General features: G+C 43.8%; 1 protein-coding gene across 7 annotated transcripts in view; it reads left to right on the top strand.

The window, feature by feature from the left end:
- PALM2AKAP2 (PALM2 and AKAP2 fusion) overlaps positions 1–26062 on the top strand; it is a 534816-nt gene that overhangs the window by 462295 nt on the left and 46459 nt on the right. The window contains exon 1 of one of the 7 annotated variants that reach the window (XM_050761429.1): positions 25269–25493. The exons of the other annotated variants lie outside the window; for them this stretch is intronic. The gene's annotated coding sequence lies outside the window, so the exon portion shown is untranslated. Of the gene's footprint in view, positions 1–25268; positions 25494–26062 lie in introns of those variants that run through there. 7 annotated transcript variants of the gene reach the window in all.

Below are 26062 nucleotides of genomic sequence, written 5' to 3'. Positions count from 1 at the left end.
TAAGAAAGAATAGTGATGTGACCTAAGGACCTTGGCATTCTACACCACCTCTTTCCCGCAGGTATGCTCATTTCCACACACCTCCACATTTTCCAAGACTTCAGATAAATATATCACAAATAACCTATATAAATTCACTATATGAAAAATAGGCCAACATTTCCACCCATCCCTCCTCTTTCCCCCAGCTCTGGATATAAAACACGTATTTTTCAGTTAAGTGATTACTTTCAATTCCCCTGTTTTTTCATTTAAGAATGTTCACTTCCTATTGCAAGACAGGGACAGTCTTTAAAGATTTTTCTGCTCACCACCACTACCAAAAACGAATGACAAATTTTGTCCTCACGGGGAAGAAAATCTTACTCGTTCTTGAGATTTCACAGCCATGTCTGAAGATCTAGGCTACATAAGAAGAGAGGAATGCCTTAGAAATGTAATGTTTTTCCTACAGAATCCATTTCTATAGTAATAGAAACCATGGTGCATCCAGAGTTGCCCTGCAGCCTTCTGTTCCTAGCAGCCTGCTGTGTGTTCTCTGCCACATGCTTGCTTCTGGGATTTCTTCCTTCTACTGACATCTGGTACTTAGGATAAGGGAAAAGGCTTTCCCTGAACCAGTGAAATTACTCTCAGGAAAAAATGACTCAAGTTTCCAGGCAGCTATGAATGGGGTGTTTTTCTGGGCGGTCTGAGCAACTATCTTTCGGAAGGATATGTAAGAAGGTGCAAGCTGTCAGCCCATCCATTCCCCTAAGATGAACTTGAAGCACGTTTTCTTTCAGCAGCCCAGACAGCACAGGCTTTTCCTAGCAGATGGGTGGCATTACCTCACTGACATTTAATGAATAGGTTGCCCCCAGGGGGTGGAATTGTAGCAAAGTCTATTATGAAATCTCATTTGCTTTGCATCAATCAGTTTAGGAGTCCCGAGAAAACAAAATCGGAAAATTGAAAAGTGGCCACATAGCTTGCTCTATAACTGCTTGGACATGGCAGGTAATAATCATAGTCAGTTTACGCTTTTATGATGGAGAGGGCTTTCACTTGATTTGTATTTCTTGTGAGTAGGAACAAAGCCAGTTGTAAATACCTTTTAGCTTTGTTCCCTCCTTTCTCATTTTCTAGGACTGTAGCATCTGGGGCATACAATTGAGCTCTGAAAGCCGAGAGCAGGAGGGGGAGGGGATGGTCAGAGGAAAATTATTCAATTCACACATATAACATGCCCGTATATATGTGTGTGTGTCTGAAACATATATGCATATGTATGTGTATGTGTGTGTGTATATATATATAAAAACATAAATATTTTATCAAGTTGAGAATGGGAGAATAGATTTCTTTCAGCAAACAACCTCAAGCCTTTTATACATCTGAGTTACAAGGGTGAGAAATTCAACCTTAACCCAAGCAAAGGTTTAAAAAGGCAGCATGGGTATTATTGGGCTTAGAAAAAGGTGAGGGCTGCCTTGCTGCTGTCCTGGAAGGTTGAGACCGTGGTAAGGACATGTGCAGCAACCCCCTGCACTTCTAGAAGGAAGCTGATACCTGTCTCCATGTTTCAGTGTTTGTCTCTGAACCTAGTCTTTTCTTGGTCACATAGGGGAAGCAACAGAGGTGGCTTAGTCATAACAATACAAAAGCCTTTAATGAAAAATGGGCTCAGGTTTTGGTTCCCATAAGATGGTGATCCATCCCTTCCCCCACAAAGGCCTTTTGTGTACATGGGGTGGGGTAGGGGTCTGAGAAAGGCCATTGGAAATGGGAAATGGAAGGCTTAACTGCCACTCCTCTGCTGTGTCCTGAACGGAAAGCTCCTTGTATCTAAGAAAGACAGGAAACCATGTCACCTGGCTTCTGATATGTAACAACGCCAAATTATTCCCCGACCCCTTGAAGGCCAGCTGGGCTCTTTTGCATTAGCGGGATTGTGTTTAGAATTTGTGTCAGGTGTCTTTGTAGAGATCCTTCTGGATGACTACTACAATTCTTGGGATGTTCTTATAGTGGGTACAAGACAATGACATGTGAGGCTGGCTCAAACCCCCCTCAGCTTGGAAAAGGAGTGGATTCCCCCAGCTGACTTGAAGATTCTGGTCTGTGGATTCAGCAAGAGACTGACGCCTCTGCTGAGTAAGCCAAGGGTGGTTTCCAGGGAGTGCCTGGAGGAGAACGTTCCCAGAGCCAAGATGCGATGCCTCCTGGTGTCAAAGTGATGTGCAGATTTTTTCCAGAAATCTAGAATAGGATAAATGTGAATAGAGATTAGAGTGAACATCTAGGATTTGAAGCTGTTGAGAGCTACCAAACCTCTGCAATGTGTCTGGGGTCTGTTGTGAAACCGTGTGTCTTTTTACCAGGTCTTATCCCTGCTTCAGCCTTTTCTCTCCTGTTAGGGATCAAAACTTGCTAAAACAGAAATTTTAAAAAGTAAGACACGCAGGATGTGGGGCTGCTCCTGGGAGGTTTGCTGTGTGTGTTTGGGGTCCTGTACCCTCTACTCCACTCCTGAGTGTCCAAGGGTGGATGTCTGGAAATTTAGCCACCTGTTACCATCAGTGTAGCCAGAACCTTTGCTGGGAGTTAATCTCTCTCTCTCCTCATCACTTTCTGATCTGCTTGAAAGACAAATAGAGGTTAGGGAAATATATTAATATCAGTATGTCTCCATGGATGGCCCAGGTCAAAGCAGACAAAGGTAGTCACACGCTTTCAGGGGCTGAAAGACAAGTAGAAGTTAGGGAAATATATCAGCATCTCTCCATGGATGACCCAGGCCAAGGCATACAAAGACAACCACGTGCTTTCAGGTGCAAACAGCCGCCGCCTTTTTTCACTGGAACTCAGTGGGCAGCTGCTGCTGTCATTTCCCATGGCCTCGCTGGAGGGGGAACACAGCTGGCTTCTGTGGGCCGGCCTGAAACCATCTGCAGCTGCTTGCATGCTTTCAAATGTAATTAAAGGAATTTCAGCAGAGGTTAATCTGGGAAATCCTGTGTATGAAATATTTTCCTTTTCACTGTTCCCTTTCCTTTTGGATATAACATATGACCCACTTACGACTCACTGGTCCCCAAGGAGCTGTGGATGTCTTCCCAGGTTACTCCTGCTACCACCAATGTGTCTACCACCACGGGAGCTGCTGCTGATGGCCACTTCTCTGTGCATGTTGTATATATGATCTCATTTAGCACTGTGACACTCCAAGGACCACACTCTCGTCTCATTTTCGGATAAGGAAGCTGAGGCTCCAAGAGGTCCAGCAGCTTGTCTTACAGTGAACAGGTGCAAAACCAAGATTTGAAACCAGTTTTTGATCTTGATCTTGATGCCACATCCCAGCCTCTTTCTACCTCTGCAGGACAGTTTTGTGTCTCCTCCGCATTTTCAGCCTCCATTGCAAATCTGACACCATCTGAAAGCAGGAATATCCTTATTAATGGAATAGTGCTTAATGGGATCAGGCTTACTTCTGTATTCTAGACAATATTTACTGAGCTGTTAGATGTGATGTGTTCAGAAATAATACAGGGATTTATTAATATGTATTCAGCATTATAAACTTTATCAAGCAGAGAATATATTTGTCCTCCGGTGTTATTGACATTGTATGTTTTTTGTTGGTGTTACCCCCAGGGCTGGATTTTGAAAGATTAAGCCAAGGAAAAAAGATCAGACATTCAAAAGTAAATAAATTAGTTTAGGCCTGCCTTTTCTGGAGCCATGGAGTTGTTATCCAAAGTCCTTGCTTGGACCTCTCCTCCTCCCCTCTCCTCTCCTCCCCTCCCCTCCCTTCCCCATTGGGTACTGCCAGGGCCCAATGCAAGTGAAACAGATGCTCGACTCCTAGACTTGTGGAGGCTTAGGCAGACCAGTAAGTCACTATTAGGACAGAAAATAAGACCATGTCATTCCCCAGCCCCATCCCTTATGCTTTCTTTCAGTGACACTTAAAATTTAAGACCCGAACCTACATGGTCAGGCCTCGTCTGCCTTTTCAGACACTTCTTCCCCCTTGAGCCCCTTACCCCATCCTAGCCGCCGAAGCCAGTGATGCCACATCCCAGTCTCTTTCTACCTCTGCAGGACAGTTTTGTGTCTCCTCTGTATTTTCAGCCTCAATTGCTAATTGCCCTCTCTTGTCCTCACTTCTTTCACTCCCATCTCAGGGTCTCTGCATGCTGGTTCTCCTGCCTGGAACAGCCTTCTACCCACCCTTTGTGACTTAGTTCACTTCCCAGATTTCAGAGGGCAGCTCAGCTTTTACTGCCTCATGGAAACCTCCCCTGACCTCCCTGGGTAGCCCAAACTCTCCTATTGAAGGCACTGTCTTTCAAAGCGCTTATCATAGATGCGATTTTACATTTGTTTGTAATTCTGTTTTGTTTTTTCACAACAATAAATTTTGAGAGGACAGCTCTATGCCTAGTCCCCACCCTTGTGTCCCCGGTGCCCAGCACAGTGCCTGAAGCACAGTAGGTGTTCAGTTGCCTGAGCGAATGAATGAAGTCAAGCCAAGTACAGTACTCAGATCTCAAGCTCATAGTCACTGCATAACTTGTGCTAACCTTGCAGCAAGTGAGACACTAAGCAAGTGAACAGCTTACATTTCTTAGTGGTGGTGTTAAATTTACAAGGAGAGCATGTCACCTCTGACTTCAAGTTTCCACACTTTTAAGCCATTCTTAGTGTTAATAGCCTATGGAGGACTCTTTGAGGAGAGAAAAGGGGAATTCCAAAGATTCAGCTTGATAAATCCTTCATCTTTGACCTCATATATATTCTGCTTAGGAATTAAAATGTAGAGTATGGCTGCTGCTACAAATCTTCTTTGCAGTTTTTCCTCTGGCTGATTTTTCTACTTTACCTGGAATTTTTATCCTGAATTTTTGTCCTTTTTTGAATCCATGTGGCACACATACATTGCCCTACCAGGTTTATTTGTGTTTGAGATCTGAGATGCTATCTGAAGCCAAGACCTCCAGAATTAGATGGGCCTTTGTTCCCAGAGCCCCTTTGAACAAAGAGAAATTCTTTGCTATGTTGGCAAAAGATCCTTCATATCTCTCTGTCTTTCTTGTTCAGACTTCTCTTTTGGCCACGTGAATGTGGATCCACCTGCCCCCTCTCCTTTCTGGCTTATGCTGTGATCCCTGGAACATTTCAAGTTTGAGTGTCAGCCACATCTTTTTTAGGACCATTCAAGGGTCTGCCTCCAGGAACAGTGGAGTCTATTGAGTGTCCCCCAGGGAGCTCCCCATATGCTGGTTTGTTTGTCACTTGGCCACATAGTTCTGCTTTTTCCTCTTTGTCTGCAACTGAACAGTCTAGGAAACTTACAAGAGTCCTGCTTTTTTTGGGGGGGGGTGGATAAGGTGTCATATTTTGAGTTCAATCTGGTTTCAAACTGGATTCTGTGCAGATTTTTGTTGGGATTTCAGATGTTTAGCCCCAAACAAAGTGAGAGTTAAGTTGAAACTGGTCCAGATGAGGTCATGCTTAAGATTTCTCCCACAGCACAAATCGTACCTTACCGGAAGCTACTGTAAGTGCAGTTCTTGAATCTCTGCATTCCCAGTACATACTCATGGTGAAAACAGTTAACAATTAATTCGCTTGTGTTCCAGTGACTTGAAAAATAAGCATTAGCACCCTGGAGACCTCATCTTATCAAGTTCTGAAGGATGGTTTTTATAGCTAGCATAAGCCCTTAGTTTATCAGCTTCACTGGCCTAGAAACCCCTCAGACCTGAATATTTGGGGTCAGCAGAATGGGCCCAGCTTAGGAATTCCAAGAAGGCAGACTCAAGATAGAGGGCTGCCAAAGCTCACAGATGTGGAATGAAACCAGTTTCAAAACCTGATTCTTCTGCTCAGTTGGAATGTACTTTAAAACCCGGACTCACTTGAGATGTTTGCACCTGGTAAGAATGTTGCAAATCTTGAATTCTACTTTGTGTAATTATCTGTGAAACATAATGATGATAGCTCCAAGCTATCTCATAAAGCTGCTGAAGTCTTCAATGCATTCATTCTGTCTTCTAGAGTTACAGAAACACAAAATGGTAACAGGTGTGTCATATGCATCCAGCGACTACCTGGAACTTTTCTCTCTAGAACTCAAGCTCCAGACTTGAGATATTAGTTAATAGATTGATAAATGGACTCAGGTTAAGTGGTATTATTTCTTAGATTATATAGTGTCACCCTGCAGAGTAACCCCATTTTACAGGAGAAACAAAGTTGGGTGGAGGACGAGGCTAGAACCCCCTTCTAGACTGTCAATTCAGGCAGAGCTCTGTATACCTTTTAATGGTTAGTTTTCTAAAGAGTTTTACCTAGAGGCCTAACAAATCAGAAGCTCAAACACATATATTCTCTGCCTTCTTTTTAGATTGACTTGCAAGAAAGCCCTTGGGTTAATTTGTGCCAGAAAGGAGCATGCAGAGTGAACTTGTGACATAATGCATTACTTGAAGTTCCTACATTATAGTTTCCTGATAACATAGAGTTGTTTATATTATTGCTACTTAAAACTTGGTGCTTTGTAGATCTTACTTGGGAATTGAATTAACTTCAGTGAACTTGATAGAAGCTGCATCTTTCTCTAAAGTTTTTGGCAGGTTTTGTCATTGACATTAGGAGGTGATGATTTTAAAGGACTCCCATTACTTATCCAACATGTGCACGCATACTATATATGTGGCATCAGAAATAATTAGGAGTTAATTTTCAATAAGGTCCATTTGGTGTCTACAAATTAATCCATTTAAAACCCCTGATATTTGACCCGATTAATTATATCCTGCTGTTCATTGGTGCTTAACCCGCAGAGCTAATGAGATGCCTAAGTACCACTATTTTTCATTGCTCTTTACTGTAGGGAAGTAGGTCTCTCTTTTTCTTTTTAATGTGAGTGGACATAAAATTTATCAGCAGGCATATCCACAGAGAACTAACTTTATTACAAGTATCCTTTTAGACTTGCAAGCTCCCTCAGCTAGTTAATTTTGCATAAGTCTATGTGATTTTCATTCTAATGTCTTTTGGAATTAAATGTAATGCTGTAAGAAAAGAAGCGTCTGCTCAATAAAGCACGGCAGTCTAGGCTGTTTTTTATATAAATGCACTATATCCTGTCTAGTCTAGTGCTCCTGTTTTCTTTTTCATATTCTTTCTGTTAGAGCCAAAGTCACTACTCTGACTTTGCATAATATAAATACAGAAATACTTGCTCATTAAGAGCCTGTGTTGTTTTAGAAATTAGTAAGTGGCTACATCTGCATATTTTTGCATTGGTGAGAGTTGGCTTCTTTGGCAAACATGACTTTGTATTTTTGGAGAGGAAAACCTTGGGCCCATCAGGTTAGCCTTTTCTGAGATGGAGACTCAAGTGGGACCCCCCCGGATGGTCACAGCAACTCCCACACAATGAGAACTTGTGACTGTAGCCTGGGAGAGCTAACTATGCAGGAGGCAAGAAATCCAGAGAGTTGGGTCCAGAGGTAGCTGGCAGAAAGAACATTCTATTACTATTGTAACCTCAGAAGAGCAGCTTCTAAATATGTGAAATGAGTGCTGGCCTAGAGGGGAGGGGCCATACTCCTAACCACCTCAAGCTGGTCTTATCATTATTGCTGGGGGCATGTGTTAGGCTGCAACCTTCCCTTTTAGGGAGAAGGAAGAGAGGACTCCCTTGTGGGTGTGCACAAAGGAGTATGATGAGAAGAGGGTGGTGATGGGTGCTTGGTGCTTACCTTGTCCCAGCGCAGCTCCATGATTGTAGGTATCTTGAGAGGACTGATGTGCAGCAAGGTAGGAGGTTAGGAAAAGCAAAGAATGCCAGCCATGAGTGGATTTGAGGGTCTGAAGGACAAAGGCAATGTTGCTGTGTATGGGTGCACAAGTGGATGTGTGCATTTAATCCATCAACAGTCCAGAAATTGAATTGCCATTTCAGTTCCCAAACAAATGGCTTGTTTATTAAACTAAAAGCCCTTATCTCCATTAGGAAATATTCAATTCCAGCAATTAGCCCCAGGGTGAAAGAGGTCTCCCTCTCTCCAGTCTGTTTTTGCTGTGTTCCCAAACAATGCTTTGATGTGCAAGGCACTCCTAATGGAAGATAAGTCATCAATTAGCCCAATGGAAGGTTAAGCTGAAAACAGACTTTTCAGGGAAGGGATTATCACTGAGCTGTTAATCACTGATTGACGTTATCTATTGGGGATATATTCTTATGGGAGACTTAATCTCCACCCAGGCAGAAGGTAACAAAGATGCAGAAATATTCTAGTTGTTTGTTTTTTTTAAAAATGAGTGTTAGTGTTCTATAGCACTATAGAATAACTATAGTTAACAATAATATACAGTTTCAAATAGCTGGAAGATGGGCATTGAATGTTCTCCACACGAAGAAATGGCAAATGTTCAAGATGATGAATATGTTAATTGCCCTCATCTGATCACTGTACATTGTATGTATGGAAACATCACTATGTACCCCATAAATATGTACAATTAATACCTAATAAATAAATTTTAGAAATAAGAAAAAATGTGAGTTTAGAAATAGGATCTTAGATCAGTTGAGTCAGGGGTGGAGATGATAATAGTTTTCTTCTTCTTTTTTTTTTTTTTTGAGATGGAGTCTCGCTCTGTCGCCCAGACTGGAGTGCAGTGGCGCAATCTTGGCGCATTGCAAGCTCCGCCCCCCGGGTTCACGCCATTCTCCTGCCTCAGCCTCCCGAGTAGCTGGGACTACAGGCACCCACCACCATGCCCGGCTAATTTTTTGTATTTTTAGTAGAGACAGAGTTTCACTATGTTAGCCAGGATGGTCTCAATCTCCTGACCTCGTGATCCGCCCGTCTCAGCCTCCCAAAATGCTGGGATTACAGGCCTGAGCCACTGTGCCCAGCCAATAGTTTTCTTTCTAAACAAGTATCTTTTAATTTCTTTAAGAACTGTTGGTCATAATATGATTACATTGCTAATTTATGAAATAAAAGTAAGGAGAACCTCTAATTTTTTATTTTTATTTTTTTATTTTAGGGTGGGGAGACAGTGTCTCACTCTGTTGCCCAGGCTGGAGTGCAGTTGTGCCATCTCAGCTCACTGCAACTTCCACCTCCCAGGTTCAAGCGATTCTCATGCCTCAGCCTCCCGAGTAGCTGGGACTGCAGGTGCCTGCCACCACGACCAGCTAATTTTTGTGTTTTTAGTAGAGACGAGGTTTCACCATGTTAGCCAGGCTGGTCTCGAACTCCTGGCCTCAGGCAATCTGCCTGCCTTGGCCTTCCAAAGTGCTAAGGATTACAGGCATGAGCCACCATGCCCTACCAGAGCCTCTGTTTTTATAAGAGTAAGTTGATATGAACAATATTGTGAATGTAAGCACAGTGCACATGAGGCAAATTTGTAATTCTGTGCTTGAGATTTACAAGTGAAATAAGTTGATTTTTTTTTTTTTTTAAACTCTAAGTAGTGGCAGATGAGTGTTAATTTACACACAACTTTTCAGGAAAATATCAGTTGCATACATTAAGCTATTTTGCTGTTATTTTTTTTTTTCCTGTATGCCTTTTTTTTTCTTTTTTTTTTTTTTTTTTTTTTGAGATTGAGTTTCTCTCTTGTCTCCCAGGCTAGAGTGTAATGGCACAATCCTGGCTCACTGCAACCTCCGCCTCCCGGGTTCAAGCAATTCTGTCTCATCCTCCTGAGTAGCTGGGATTACAGGTGCCTGCCACCATGCCCAGCTAAATTTTGTAGTTTTAGTAGAGATGGGGTTTCAACATGTTGGTCAAGCTGGTCCTGAACTCCTGACCTCAGGTGATCCACCCGCCTCGGCCTCCCAAAGTGCTGGGATTACAGGTGTGAGCCACCCTGCCTGGCCGCCTTTCGTTTTTCTAGTATGCCGATGAGACCAAAAAGAAGATATAATAAAATTAATTGCTAAAATTTTATAAGTGGAATAGGGTAGTTATTCTACTACCCTAATATAATCAATAACTATTGTACTCCCTTCCACTCTTTTTTTTCCTGTTTGCTGCAAAGGTGCAATCCATTTACCTAGATTCTGTTTCCTAATTAGCCTCATAGAATGTTTCAAAAATCATGACCCATATTGCTTAATGAGTACAGAGTTTCTGTCTAGGGGTGATGAAAAATTTTGAAAATAGTGGTAGTGGTTATACAACATTGTGAATATAATTAACACTGCATTGTACACTTAAAATGGTTAAAATGGTAAAATTTAAGTTATATATTGCATGACAATAAAAGAAAGTGTATAAAAATTATGCCCCTGCATTTAAAAAAATTTTTTTTTTTGATGGGGGAAGTAAAGCATTGACAGATTTCAGAGTTTGTCGTGCTAGGAGAAAATTTTAGGGCAGAGTTATTCTCCATGGGGCTCAAAACCCAAAACTTTTCAATACTATTGAATCTTAGCAATAATAAGCCTGTAATTCGAAGTAGCAGGGTGGCACGTTGTTAAAACTTCAGTAACTAGTCTGGCGCGGTGACTCATGCCTGTAATCCCAGCACTTTGGGAGACCAAGGCAGGTGGATCACCTGAGGTCAGGAGTTCGAGACCAACCTTACTTACCAACATGGAGAAACCCGTCTCTACTAAAAATAGAAAATTAGCTGGGCATGGTGGCACATACCTGTAATCCCAACTAGTCGGAAGACTGAGGCAGGAGAATCGCTTGAACCCAGGAAGCGGAGGTTGAACCCGGAAGGCTTCAGAAGCCTTCTGAGGTTCAGAGGTCATGTTTCAGGGTGCGGTATTTGGAGCCCTCCTGGAGACATAAAAGCCTCCCTGGTGACATTCGTAGCCCCTAGGAAGGGCAGTAATGATAGCCCACGACTGACAGGTACTGATGAATAGTTGTTGAAGGCAAACCCTGCCCTCAGGGAGCTCTGACCATAGCCCGGGCATGTCTTCTAGAACTACGTGCATGTCTTCTAGAACTACGTGCAACGTGTCACAGAGCAGCTAATTCTGCCGCGGTGTGGGCAGTCACCAGGAAACTTCAAGGGGGAGCAGGTTTAACCTGAACCCTTGCTGAAAATAGATGAATTTGCCTGGGAGTGAGAGAGGGAAGGGCATGCCTATGTGGAGGTACCAGCAAGGGGACAGATACCAAAAAAGGGTGGCATGCCCCTTAATTCCAGGTTTAAGAGTTTCTTTAGAACAAAAAACAAAAAAAAAAGTTCAGGCTCAAAAAACTAAAAACAGAACTACCATATGACCTAGCAATCCCACTTCTGGGTATGGATCCAAAGGAAATGAGATCAGTATGTTGGAGAGAGGGACTGGCTGGAGGGGAGGGGGATTGGGGAGATATCGGTCAGTGGATACAAAATTTCAATTACACAGCAGGACTAAATTCAAGAGCTCTATTGTACAACATGGTGACTATAGTTAATAATGATGTATTATATATTGTACTTGAAAGTTGCTAAGAGGGTAGATTTTAAGTGTTCTCACAAATATGTGAGGTAACATGTAGTAATTAGCCTGATTTAGTCATTCCACAAAGCATACGTATTTCAAAATATCATGTTGCATACCATAAATGTATACACTTATTTTTTTCTCAATCAGAATAAATAAATAGTCCAAGGGACATTTATCGAGGGCCTAGTTGTTGGGCAGCATCCTAGTCTTCTTTTGGTCTCTGAATGGTGCCCTGGTCAGGGCTTGGTGAGTTTCAGACCCTCAGAAAAAGTCTGTTCTTTGCTTTGATGGGGGAAGGAAGACCCAGAGCAAATCACAGTGGCATCACTGATCTAGAGCACCCTTTAGGGTGGCTGGGGTTCAGATTGCAGACTGGATCACACTCCTAACTTTCTTTACCCCTGAGACCTCTGGAGTCCTGGACGTGGACGTGGTGTTTATGGTGCATTCATGCTCCTGAATTCTTTTTTTTTTTTTGAGATGGAGACTCACTGTCATCTAGCCTGGAATGCAGTGGTATGATCTTGGCTCACTGCAACCTCTGCCTCCCGGGTTCAAGTGATTCTCCTGCCTCGGCCTCCTGAGTAGCTGGTATTGCAGGCACCTGCCACCATCCCTGGCTAATTTTTGTATTTTTAGTAGAGTTGGGGTTTCACAATGTTGGCGAGGCTGGTCTCGAACTCCCGCCCTCAAATGATCCACCTACCCCAGCCTCCCAAAGTGCTGGGATTACAGGCATGAGCCACCATGCCTGGCCTACGCTCCTGAATTCTTAAATACTGCAAATGATGCGATCTAGGCTTACAAGAGAGGAAGGAGAATTAGATCTATGAATCTAATTAGGCTAAATATTTTAAACAGCTCTTCTCTCAGGTTATTGTTTTTGTTCATATCCTAATTCTGAAATTCATTAGCCTTATAGAAATTTGTTAAACCTGAATTACAGAGTAAAATCAAGAAGTTTTTTTTTTTTTTTTTTGAGACAGAGTCTTGTTCTGTCACCCAGGCTGGAGTCCAGTGATCTCTGACCTCAGCCTCCTGAATAGCTGGGGTCACAGGCATGCCCCACCAAGCCCAGGTGTTTCTTTTTAATTATTTGTAGAGATGAGGTCTCATTATGTTGCCTAGGCTGGTCTTGAGCTCCTGGCCTCAAGCAATCCTCCTGCTTTGGCCTCCCAAAGTGCTGAAAATATAGGCATAACCCCCTACACCTGGCTTCAAGAAGTAATTTTAAATAATGTTTTTCATAAGAAGTTGAGCCACTTTACTGAAATGATGACATGCTGAATGGTGCATTTCAGCATTGCATAGTGAAACTGAGGGGACTTGACTAAGTTGGGAGCTGGCAAACCCCTTGCCACCACCACAGCCTTTGCAGATAAAGTCTTGCCTTGCTTCCCCATCCCCTAATGGCAAAATGAATTGCTAAGGTGAGAAAAAGGAATTTTGCACCATCTGCACCAATTCTGAGGTTTTGCAAGTGGTCACCAATGTAGAGAGCATGGTTCAGGGCTACATGTTTATTTTTATTTTCTTTATTTTTATTTTGCATCCAGCATGCTCAGAAAAACTAAAGAGAAAAAAAACGGAAGGATGAACATTTTAGAATACAACAAAGCTGCACCATCCTCCAGTCAACGTTTTGGTTCCAGCTTCCTTCTAGCATTGCACAGCTTGGGATGTTTGTTGCTTGTGTTCCTGCAGCATTGAAGCCCCCACTCCCACACCCAGCCCCTGTCATTTCCTGTTTTTAGATCCCCACCTTCTGTCCTGCATGTTGGGGAGGGGTCCATGGCCAGAACCGACTGGCAGCTCTCTGCTATTGTAGGATCCCTCCTATTGTGCTTGAACCTGATTATAAGACAGTCATTCTTGGAAGTGACCAGACATTATCTAGAGAATTCCAACCACTCAACTGAAGAGAAAGTCACTCACCTGGAGTATTTAGAGGAGAACTCCAGGCATCTTTAAGCAGATGCAGGTGGGAGACACAGCCCTTGAAGATTACCATCCGAGATGCAGCTAAGAGCTCAAAGTGAATTCTTAGATTCAGTAAGCCTTGGCGCATCATGTGTTTTGGAAGAGCAAAAAAGCGTGTCAAGATGTGCTTCTTTATAGTGGGCTTTGGAGAGCTGGACAGGCCAGGGCTTGGCTCTCAGCTCTGCCCCTCCTTGTTTTGTGTCTTTGGGCAAATTACTTAAGCTCTGAGCTTCAATGTGTTCATCCACAAAATAGGGATTAACCCTATTTCACAGAGTTGCCATGAGGATTTATTGAGATAATGTATGTAAATGCCTACATATTGTAGGTATGCAATGACTAATTGTTATCATCATCCATATCATCTATATTTCCTGTCAAGGAAACTGGCATATCAGCTAAGCCAGCAAGCACGTGCAAATAGTTCTAGGACCCGTTTAGAGTATATGATAAAGTAGAAAAAGAATCTTGAAGCCAGTCTTCCTCGATAAGCTTCCAGCTGAGATTGTCCCAGTTTCTACCTTTGTATCTACAAGAGGCAAGATAGTGGTTAAAGGACCTGGGACAGACTGCCTCCAGTTCAATCCCTACTTTAGCACTTATGGCTGGAGCCCTTGGGCAAGTCACTTAAAACTCTCTGAACCTTGGTTTCCCGACATGTAAACTAGAGCTGTCAAGAGTACTGACCTCCTACGCTTGTTTTGAGGAATAAATGTAATTATGCATGAAAATCGCATGGCCTAATGCCTGGCATATCATAAATGCTCAACAAAGGTTATGAGCACCTCATCATCAACTAAAGTTGCTAATACCTTTGAGGACTCTTGGGCCCTGGGTTCCTTCTCCAGTTTGACAAGGTACATTCCCATTGCCAGCTCTATGACAGGCTGTCTTTGTAACCTGGCTTCTGTGTACAACAACCTACACGTATGCTTCTGCTCCAGTTGGGCAGTCGATAAGCCTACAGCCTTTGCTACGCTGATATGCCTTTATTCCACAGGTATTCCTTTGCTGTTTCTGTTTTATCTACAGGTTTTTATTTATTTATTTATTTTTGAGACGGAATCTCACTCTGTCGCCAGGCTGGAGTGTAGTGGCGCAATCTTGGCTCACTGCAACCTCCGCCTCCCAGTTTCAAGAGATTCTCCTTACTTAGCCTCCCAAGTAGCTGGAACTACAGGCATGCACCACCACACCCAGCTAATTTTTGTAATTTTAGTAGAGATGGGGTTTCACCATGTTGGCCAGGATGGTTTTGATCTCTTGACCTTGTGATCCGCCTGCCTTGGCCTCCCAAAGTGCTGGGATTACAAGTGTGAGCCACTGCATCTGGCCTTTTTTCTTTTGAGACAGAGTTTTGCTCTTGTTGCTCAGGCTGGAGTATAGTGGCATGATGTTGGCTCACTGCAACCTCCGCCTCCTGGGTTCAAGCAATGATCCTGCCTTAGCCTCCCAAGTAGCTGGGATCATGGGATTATAAGCGCCCACCACCACAACAGGCTAATTTTTTGTATTTTTAGTAGAGACGGGATTTCATCATGTTGGCCAGGCTGGTCTCGAACTCCTGACCTCAGGTGATCCACCTGCCTCGGCCTCCCAAAGTGCTGGGATTACAGACGTGAACCACCATACCCGGCCCTGTCTACAAGTTTTAAAAAGCATGAATATCTTGGGGCAACCTGCCTCTGAGAAGGCTGGAAAAATGCTATTATTAGCCTGTGGCCAGAGTAGAGAGCAACAGTGAACTACCTGGCATTGAAGTCCCACCATATTCCCATTGTGGGCTGGCTGCCCTCACATGCTGTTTTTTCGGAAATCTTCATAACAGCCCCAGAAGGTAGGTGTATCCATTTCCTAGGGCAGCTGTAACAAATTCTCACAAATTATGTGGCTGAAAGCAGGAGTAATTTCTTCTCTCACCCTTCAGGAGGCCTGAAGTCTGAAATCACAGATGGCAGGGTTGGTTCCTTTTGGAGGCTTTGAGGGAGAATCCATTTCATGCCTTTCTCCTAGCTTCTCGTGGTTGCTAGCAATGTTTAACATTCCTTGACTTGTAAATGAATCATTCCATTTTCTGCCTCCAGATTCACATGGAGTTTCCTCTGTGTATATATCTGTATGTCCTCTCTTCCCCTTATAAAGACACCAGTCATTGGATTTGAGGCCCGCTCTCACCCAGTATGATCTCATCCTAACAAATTATATCCGTAAAGACTCTATTATTTCCAAATGTTCCATTCTGAGGTTCTGGGTGGACATGAATTTTGGGGCGGGACACTATTTGACTCCCTTCAGTACTTACTATATCCATTTAACAGATGAGGACCCTGAGTCTCAGGGAGGAGAAAATCCCTTGTATAAGCATCATACAATCAGTTTGTGATACCCAAGTATTCACAAACCCTGACCTTCTTTTCTCTAGATTTGTGTACTTCCCACCGTATCACTTTACCACATACCACATATAAACAAATGGAGAACAAAGAGTCTAAAAACTATGGCAGCAAAATGGTCAACAGCAGGCAGCCCTGCGATCAAAGAGGGTCTCTGGAGGGTAAACAGGATGAAGCAGAGGCTTTGCAAGCAAATGGCGACCCCTTCCTTGTTGCTGGTTCTCAGATTTCATCCTGTTTCCAAAATCAGTATTACTTATTGGCTCTCAACCACCCTGCTCTGCTCCTGGGATTCCACAGTCGGGCAGAGAGATTCTTCATAAATGAGAGAAGGTAGTAGTTGGTTTCGTTTGCATTAAGGGAAGGAGCACATTTCTTTGCACAAAGCAAAATACCCTCCCGCGACTCCCCACTGCTCCCCGTATCCCTGCTGGCTTATGCTTATCATGCATCCCAGTGGTACGTGGAGAAATTCCACGCTTTCCTTCTCCTGCAGAGGTTCCTTCCTGGCATTCAGAGCCATAGAAGCAGTGGACGGAAACAGGTGGCCAGCCCTCGGCTGCCCCCAGAGTCTGGCTGCCTAAACTTTTCCCAGAGCGTGCTCTAGCAGTGCTGGCCCAGGGGGGGCTTGAGAGAGCAGAGCTGTGAGCAAGACAGGTGTGAGTCCATGTGGTCCCCCTGGTTCTGGCTAAAGGCCGGGGCTGGGGCAGAATCACGGTCAGAACCAGGGTCAGGTCACTGAGGACCTGACAAGGCAAACTTGTCAAGGGCAAATATCTTGCTTTAAACCGCAAGTGCACCTCTGGTATCGTGCTCAGAATCCCTTGTAGACAGTGGCATCCGTTTGCCGCATGAGATGGGAGAAAAATTAGCAGCCCTGGCTTGAGTCTTCATTGCCCCTTGGCTGCCCGCTGTGTCCTGTTTCTCATCAGGTGACTGTCCCCAGTGCCTGTCCTGATCCAGAATTACCACTTAACCCTAGTGGAGCAGGACTCTCAGACTGACCATCTGGACTTTCCTGGAGTTCTTGTTTCCTGCCAGACTGTGTCAGAGTGAATTGGATTAGCGGTCTGTTTGCTGCACAGCCTGGCTTCACATGTGGCTTTGTGCTTTTGAAGAAACTTGAGACAAAACTGTTCATGAGTTCCTAGAGTGGGTGGCAATTCACAGTGATGCTGATATCCATGACGGTGGGATGGTTCTGTGCAGGGATCTCTGAACCTTTTAGAACTTTCCACCAGTTTCCCTGGAATCAATAGGTAGCTGATTCCATCAGCTCAAACCATTTTCCTGTTGGAAAGTGGTAGCTCCTTTTGTTAAGTGTTCTTAGAACTCACCAATGATTTCGTCGAAAAAGCATCTCTGATGGTTTTTCTTTCTCCTCTGGAATTGTGAACATTGTCTTGGAGAAGTGAAGGCTTGCCATGTAACACCTGCTTTGAGCAGGGAAGAGCATGGTGGGTAAATGTATGAGAGACCTGTTCTGTTCCCTGGACTCAGCTCCCAGAGTCCATCCAGAGTCCACCACTGACCTTAGACCCTCAGGCTCCACCGGATGGATAGGAATTAAGTAACAGAAGGGTAAGAATCCCATACATAATCGGTATGGAATTTGGGATTGCCTAAGTGCAGAGTTACATTCTGTTCCAAACCCCAGCATTCACTTTAAACATTAATAAGAGATATGGTGCTTTTTGCCTATGGAAGACTAGATTGAACAAACCCAAAATATTATTTTTAAAACTTTACTTAAAATTTTAAAATACTAAAAGAAAAAATGGGACTCAAATTTAATGAACCCGTGCGTGTCTGTGTGTGTGTGTGTGTCTGTGTGTGTGCATGCGTGCGCACGCGCGCGCATGCGCACCTTGTAGGTAGGTGAGGAGATTACTAGATTGACTCACCTGTACATTTAAGTTAAATGGAATTTAAAAAATGACTATTGTTTAGAATAATGGATAAGCCGGCCCCCTATTTTTTGTTTTCCACTTGACTGATTAGTCCTTGGGAAATTCTTCAATGGGATTTTCCTATGACATATTCTGTCTGTGACATAGTTCACGAAATCCGAAGACATTTGATTCCCAAGGGGGAATCTGGTTACTCACAGTGTGTTTCAAAACTTTTCTGGGAATAGGCAGCTCTAGGAAGGAAAATGTCTATGTATAGCAGTAAGCCAATAACTTATCTTCAGTGAAAACGGAAGGCGATATTGTCATGCAGCTGTGTAGAGTGACAGTACTCCTAAACAGATAATAAATCACAGCCAGAAAGCAAAACCTCCTCAAGAGACGGCCAAGTTTTGGTACACATTTGTTCATTGTGGCTGATTAAAGCCTTTTTAATATGTAGATGGAAAATGGAGATCAGAGGTGTTGTAAAACCTAACAAGTAGATGAGCCCTGGCAGTTTAAAAGTCTAAATGTATTTAAAGCTCGAATTTGTAACTTTTTAATTTATGTGTGATACTCTCAGTCCTTGCTTTTCCAATTACAATACTAGTACATGCACCATAATATGCATCTTTGTTTGTTTTTTGTTGTTGTTGTTGTTGTTTCTTGTTTGTTTTTTGAGACAGGGTCTCACTCTGTTGCCCAGACTGGAGTGCAGTGATGTGATCACAGCTCACTGCAGCCTCCACCTCCCAGGCTCATGTGATCCTCCCGCCTCAACCTCCCACGTAGCTGGGACTATAGGTTCATGCCACCATGCCCGGTTCATTTTTTAAAATTATTTTTTGTAGAAATGGGGTCCCACTATGTTGCCCAGGCTGGCCTTGAACTTCTGGGCTCAAGCTATCCTCCCACCTCAGCCTCCCGAAGTGCTGGGATTACAGACATGAGCTACTGTACCCTGCCAATAATTCACATCTCTATGAAATAAAAACTATGGACTCCACTTCAGCTTTTCATCACCCCTTTAGCACTGAGTTTCCCCCATTTCTATTCTCCAGGGTTAACCACTGTCTTTGTCTAATTTCTGCTGCTAAAAGAGGATACCTGAGTCTGAGTAATTTATCAAGAACAGAGATTTAGTTCTTACATTTCTGGAGGCTGTCTCATCCCATAGAAGAAGGTGAGAGGGCAAAAGAGCATACAACCTGTGAGAGAAAAGAGAGGGCCAGCCTCACTTTGATAATGAATCCATTCCTGGGTTGACCATTCGTGAGGTCAGAGCCCTCATGACCTTATCTTCTCTTTAAGGTCCCACCTCTCAACACTGTTGTATTAGGGATTAAGTTTCCAACACAGGAATTTTGGGAGACACATTGAAACCACAGCAGCCACAGATAAACTTTCTCTCTCTCTCTTTCCATATATATATACACACACATATATATATACACACATATATACACATATATATACATATATATGTACACACACACACACGCACACACACACACATATATATGAACTACAGAGAGAGGGCAAACTATATATATAGAATAAAGTGCATATATATGTGTGTGTATACATATATATGTGGTTGTGTGTGTGTGTGTGTGTGTGTGTGTGTGTGTAGTTCTACTTCCAAGAATTTATACTACAGCCATAGAGGCACATGTAGAAAATGATCTATATCCAAGGATCTCCAATGCCACAATGTTTGCAACAATAGAAGACCAGAAATAACCTAAATTAATAGGGAACTGATCTTTTCATAAAATGGAATATATCTTATATATATATATTCCACATATATATACACAAACATACATATACACAAATGATATCCTTTATTATTTAATTCAATTTAATTTTTGTTTTTGAGATGGAGTCCCACTCTATCAGCCAGGCTGGAGTGCAGTAGCACAATCTCGGCTCACTGCAACCTCTACCTTCCAGGTTCAAGTGATTCTCCTGCCTCAGCCTCCCGAGTAGCTGGGACTACAGGAGCCCACCACCACACCAATCTTGGCTCACTGCAACCTCTACCTTCCAGGTTCAAGCGATTCTTGTACCTCAGCCTCCCAAGTAGCTGGGACTACAGGCTCACGCCACCATGCCTGGTTAATTTTTTGTATTTTTAGTAGAGACAGGATTTTGCGACATTGGCCAGGCTGGTCTCGAACTCCTGGCCTTAAGTGATCTGCCCGCCTCGGCTTCCCAATGTGCTGGGATTACAGGCATGAGCCACTGCGCCTGGCCTTCTTGACTTTTAGAGAGTGAATTTATCTCCTCCAGGTGCCTAATCACCCATCGGGGCACCATATTTCCTTTTAGTGCTTTCCCACCTGTCTGTCTCTATTTTTAAGTGCTTAATTCCTTTTTCCAGAAGTTAATATATGCACATATTCTAACATTGAAAAGGTGTAGAAAAGAACACAGTGAATAGAAGCTTACCTACACCTGATGTCCAGTGACACCCTTCCGCATTCCAGAGAAAATCTTTGTGATCAGTTTCTTATGTGTCCTTCCAGGGATGGCTTATGAATATGCAAATATATATACACACATACCTACATATATACATATAAGATTATTCATATTCATGTTTTTTAACATCAAAGGTAACATGTTCTTTATAAAATGTTCCATAGCACTTGTTACTCAGTAGATTTTGAAGATTGCTATATATAAATTATTGTAGAGCTGGGAGTTCTTCTATTCTTTTAAAGTTGTATAATATTCCATTTAATGAAAACATCAGGCCAGGCGCAGTGGCTCACGCCTGTAATCCCAGCACTTTGGAAGGCCGAAGTGGGCAAATCATGAGGTCAAGAAATCGAGACCATCCTGACCAACATGGTGAAAATCCATCTCTACTAAAAATACAAAAATTAGCTGGTCATGGTGGTGTACGCCTGTAGTCCCAGCTACTTGGGAGACTGAAGCAGGAGATTTGCTTGAACCCGGGAGGCGGAGGTTGCAGTGAGTCAAGATCGTGCCACTGCACTCTAGCCTGGAGACAGAGTGAGACTCTGTCTCAAAAAAAAAAAAAAAAAAAAAAAAAAAAAAAAAAAAAAAAAGTAAAGGAAAATGTTAGTCCCTTATTAATTTAGGTTATTTCTAGTCTTTTATTATTGCAAACATTGTGGCATTGGAGATCCTTGTGTATAGATCATTTTCTACATATGCCTCTATGTCTGTAGTATAAATTCTTGGAAGTATAACTACTGGGTCAAAAGCATTGTGTGTTTTTTGCCAAATTCCCATCCAAGTTTATGGAGTTGGATGAGGGTACCTCTTTCATTACATGCTGATAACTAATTGTATAGGTGGATAATTGATAACTAATTGTATATTGCTCCAATCAGGGATTCCTTCAGGGATTCCTTTGGGTAAACAAAATCCTGTCTTGAATTGTAAGTATTCCCATCCGATTCACATGTAAGTGCAAATTGTTTTAAAGACCTGACTGCATGCTGAGATGCAGGGTCTTTTGGTGACGGGGCTTGGAGGAGGAACCTATCTGAAGGGTAAGGAGGGAGAGGACAAGACTGGGCGTGTGAGGAGGAAGGGCAGTTGTGAGGCCCAGGCTTCCTTCTCTGTGTGCCTTGAATTGGGCCTTGGAGCAGCTTGAGAAGCTGCCCCAGCTTCCCTAAGCGCCAGGAAACGGGGAGGGGAACCTTCCCAGTGCCACCCTTTCCCCTGCACCTGCTACTTTGCAATTCCAGGCAATGGGCTGGCTCTTAACTGTGTTTGAAGCCAGCCTCTCTACCCTGCGGGGCTCACTCCTTCCTGACCTCTTCAAACCTATTTTTGGAACTTTATGTCACACTAAGGTACTAGTGACTGGTGACTGTCACAAGTGGGATAGTTGCATTTAGCAGAATAAAATTCTTCCATTAAAGAGACAAAGTTCTGACAAGGGGATTGTCTATAAGCCGCACCTCCTTCCGGGAACTCTTAAAATCCCTCTCTGCAAAAGTATCACCTGGTTTCCAAGGCAGCTGCTGCTTCTATCGTCTCGCAGGCTTTCTTGAGACTCTGCCCACTCAGAACGAGTTCACCTTTGCCCAAAGTTTATGCTAAAACCACAGAACTTACAGAGATTAGGAGAAGTGAATTGTGAGGGTTTACGTAGCTGGGATCTCATTTTACAGACCAGAAAACTAAGACTCAGAGGGGAAATGAGGCCTTCCCAAAACTCCTAGCAGCTGGCCTACAGTTTCAAAGTAGTCTCTTGCTGCCTTACGTTACAGACACGTCTTAAGGTTTTTTGTTTTTTGATCATGGCTTACTGCAGCCTTGACCTCCCAGGCTCAAGTTCCTCCTGCTTCAGCCTCCAGAGTAGCTGGACTACAGGTGCATGCCACTGAGCCTGGCTAATTTTCAAATTTTGTAGAGACAAGGTCTCACTACGTTGTCCGGGTTGGTCTCAAACTCCTGGACTCAAGTGATTGATTCTCCCGCTTCAGCCTCCCAAGGTGCTGGGATTACAGGTGTGAGCCACTGGTCCTGGCCATAAGATTTTTTTCTTTTATTTGCATTGGCCCAAATGCTCCTTGGGTCTGCTCCTTCCTGAGCTGCCTGGTGTGGCTTCCATGAGCCCTGCTGCATTTTGGGGATTCATGGCTTCTAGCCAGGGCTCTGTTCCTAACCAGCAGAGTGACCCTAGGGAATAGGTGGCTGCCATTGGCTGGGGTCTGCCCCTCTGCAGAGTGCATGGTAATCCCCACTTTGCCATTAATGGGAGGATTAAATAGAAGCTATGGAAGGGTATGTGGCACAGACAAGGCACACAGTAGGCGCACCACAGATGTTCACTGAATGATGATCATAATGGTATCAATTGTCTTTAAACCCCAGTGGCTAGACCCTCATAAATTGAAGTTTACTTCCCAATCAACCAGGACCAAGTTTCAAAATGGCTTCTTTTCCCCTAGGGCAAGGCACCCTCAGAGACTAATGAGATCAGGTTACGGCACCAGGAGAATTAAACCGGCAGTGCAAATTTATTTTCAGAAAACCCACCCCAAGCTCACGGTCTGCGCTTAGAGGGTGTAGAGGTGTGAGCTGCAGCTTCCTGTTACCTGCTGGATTCCACACTGGTCATTTCTCTCTAGAGACTCCACTGTCATCAGGTGTAGGATGGCTCCGTTTATGCTTTTGCAGGCTGAGGCTAGCTTGCTGGTGGTTCATGTCTCCCTCTGCCTCTGAGTATAATCCACTTTTCTGGAGTACCTAACTGTGACTTTGCCACAGAGTATTTTTCTAACCTCAACCCTATTTTTGCAGCTTGGGGTTGAGGGAAGACTCAGGGAAGTGTGTGAATGTGTGTGTTTTTGTGTGCATGCACACATACAAATGCATGGGTGTGCATGTGTGAGTATATAGATTAGTTTGCTAGGGTTACCATGACAAGGTGCCACAAATTGGTGGGGGGAGGCTTAAACGACAGTCTCACAGTTGGCAGGCTAGAAATGCAAAATCCTCAGCAGAGTTGGTTCCTTCGGAGGGCTGTGAGGGAAGGATCCGTTCCAGGCCCCTCTCCTTGCCTTATAAATAGTTGTGTTCCCTCTATGCACATCTCTGTGTCTACATTTCCTCTTGTTCTAAAGATCCTAGTCATACTGGATTAGGGCCCACCCTGGTGACTTCACTTAAACGTGATTACCTCTGTAAAGTCTGATCTCCAAGTAAGGTCACATTCTGAGGTCCTTGGTGTTAGGACTTCAACATAAGAATCTGTGGAGATGACTCAAGTCAACACACAACGGTGTGCCTGTGTGTGGGTGGAGCATATGTGTGTTGGTGTGTGTAGTGGACTCTGGTGTCTCTGAGATGCCAGGTCATATGCAAACCTACTCCTTGGAAAATAGTACTTTAAGAGCACATACAGTTGTCTTTTGTGGATAGGGCAGATTTAAAACCTTTTTTTTTAAACAAATCTTCCCACGGATGTGGAGGGGCAGGTGCGGTAATGGAGTGGGTCCCGGGTACCCCTTTTGCATCGCTGGTTGAGGGCACCTCATAATGGAAAGTCCTGCCCTGGTTCTTCCTTCTCAAGTGGAGCAATGCCATTGGCATGTGATTTCCCCGCCTCATTTTACTTTAGATGACTAAGTAGCATATTCAGGTGCCTTTGGCTACACAACAGAACATTCCAATTATTCCACAGGGCAGCATCAATTCAGAGTTCCCTTGGAGCTCCCTGGTGACTTGATACCACCAAGTCAGTCACTGAGGAATTCCCCAATATTTCTAAATAAATTTGGAGAATGTTTTTAGCATATGGAAAATGTTGTTTAGATGCTGTAAATATTTGTGAAGTCTACTTTTAGCTTCCTTTTCAAAAGAGCCTGCCTGGGCGCCATCTACTCTGATTATCCCTTCCTTGACTTGTGTGCTTGGGAGGGTCCCAGGAGGTCTGCTGTACTGGCTGGTGGGCAGACCACAGGTGAACCCTGTTCCATCTTTCGGCTTCTCGCCAGGACAAACTGCTCCAAAACTGACCGCAAATGAGCTAGCCCCACAGAACCATACGTGGCCTTTGTCATCTTTCCCCCAGTTTACTGTAAATCTCAGTTCTCTTTGTCCTCTAAAATCTTACTGAAAAAGTGAGTACTTCATGGTACTGAACTGACCTGGAATTCTGACTGACTTTCTAGTTCCGCCTGTAAGTTATGCCCCAAATTTTCCAGGTCAACGTAGAGTTCCAGAGAACGAGGTGGACAGAATCTGGAGGCAGAGTTGAGCCAGTGGTGTTATCAGGCAGGGAGCACTGATAAACACGCCAACTCCCCGTTAGACTCAGTGTAGTGCTGGGGACCCTATTTTGAGGTGACGCTGATGTCTCTATCCAAGGCAAATGCGCATCTGTTTTCTTGATGGCAGAGGACTGTTGTTAGCCATGGGATGGTGCAGCTACTTACTCCAGACATTCCTTCAAATGAGAGCACTCATTTCAGACTTCAGATGCATCTGTCCACTTTGGCATGGACTGTAATGTAGCCACTTAAAATACATCTTACAAGGGCCGTTAAATAATGTAAAAAGTGCTTGTGAAATGATATGAGTAAAAAAAAACTTGGCACAGAATTGCATTTACTGTCTGGTCTCAATGATATTAAATATGTATTTCTGAGAAGACAATGGAATGAAATGAAATATTAACTTTTTTTTCTGAGCGGAGGGGAATGAATATTTTTTTTTCCAAATGTTCTGTGGTGAGCATTTGTTATCACACACACACGCACACATGCACATACCACATGCATGTACACACGCACAAGCACACACCACAAGCTGTCCTGAAAAGTCTAACTGGAGATTTCTCCAGGGTCTTTCAGATTTTTTGCTGCCTCAATACCCCTGGGATATCAATTCCCTGCTTGTCCCAGGGCCCACCTCTGAATTGCCGAGAAGACAGAGGTATCTGATTCACATCAATGCCACCAGCTCCTGCCTCTCTGTTCAGCCCTGAGTGTGACAGGAGGAGGCTGGGCCTGCTCTCGCTGGGAATGCCGCTGCCCTCCAGCTCCGGCCAGCCAGGGAGGGGCCAGGCTTCTCCGAAGGAGGTTAAAGTCCTTCTTTGTGTGAATGGCCTTTTAGGGAGCAGAGGGAGGGCCCACGGTGACATCACAGTCTTCCGTCAGGAGGCTCAGGAGGAATTTGTCCAGCTTGAGCCAGGGCGCACGCAGGAATCTGTCTGGAAAAAGGCAGTTCTCACTGAGGAGGTTTGAGGCGCACGCTCTGGGCAGGGTAAGCCAAGTCTGCTGACTTATCTTCTTGTCCTTTTCTTTCTAATTTGAAAGGACAGGGTCTTTTTTGAGGCCAGTGTCTTTATGGAGGAGGTTTTCTGAGTCTCTCATGTGTTGTGAAGAGTCCTTTCTTGCTGTAAAGTGGGCAGCCGAGCTCAGACTGGTGTCTTGCTTCTCCTCTCTCTCTTTTTTTTTTTTGCAAATCTTATAAAACTCTCAGCTTTTGTGCTAAGAGGAAAAGAGGACACTCAGTCCTGCACATACAGTGCAAAGCTATATGAGTCGTCTGTGGCAGATCATGCTTTGAAGATGGTGTGAGTGTGTCTGAGAATCTGTGTGCCCTTTTCCAGAACAGAACCAAGTGACTGGGTGATTCTGGTGCCTCGTTTCCTAGCCATCCTCTAGTATTTGTTCAAGAGACCCAGTCCTATGGTCTACAGCCAGCCTTCTGTTTCCATGCTGTGGAACTCGCCACATTCACAGGGTGGCTTGGGGGAATACGGTTTTTGGGGGAATGTGTGGTACCTGTCTCTTGGAGGTCTCATGGGGATGGAAGGAGACCCTCACCAG

This window comes from Macaca thibetana, chromosome 15 (genome assembly GCF_024542745.1).
Source record: "Macaca thibetana thibetana isolate TM-01 chromosome 15, ASM2454274v1, whole genome shotgun sequence".
In the NCBI taxonomy this organism is placed as follows: domain Eukaryota; kingdom Metazoa; phylum Chordata; class Mammalia; order Primates; family Cercopithecidae; genus Macaca; species Macaca thibetana.
The sequence above is the reverse complement of the archived record's forward strand: the minus strand, read 5'-3'. Positions and strand labels throughout refer to the sequence as shown.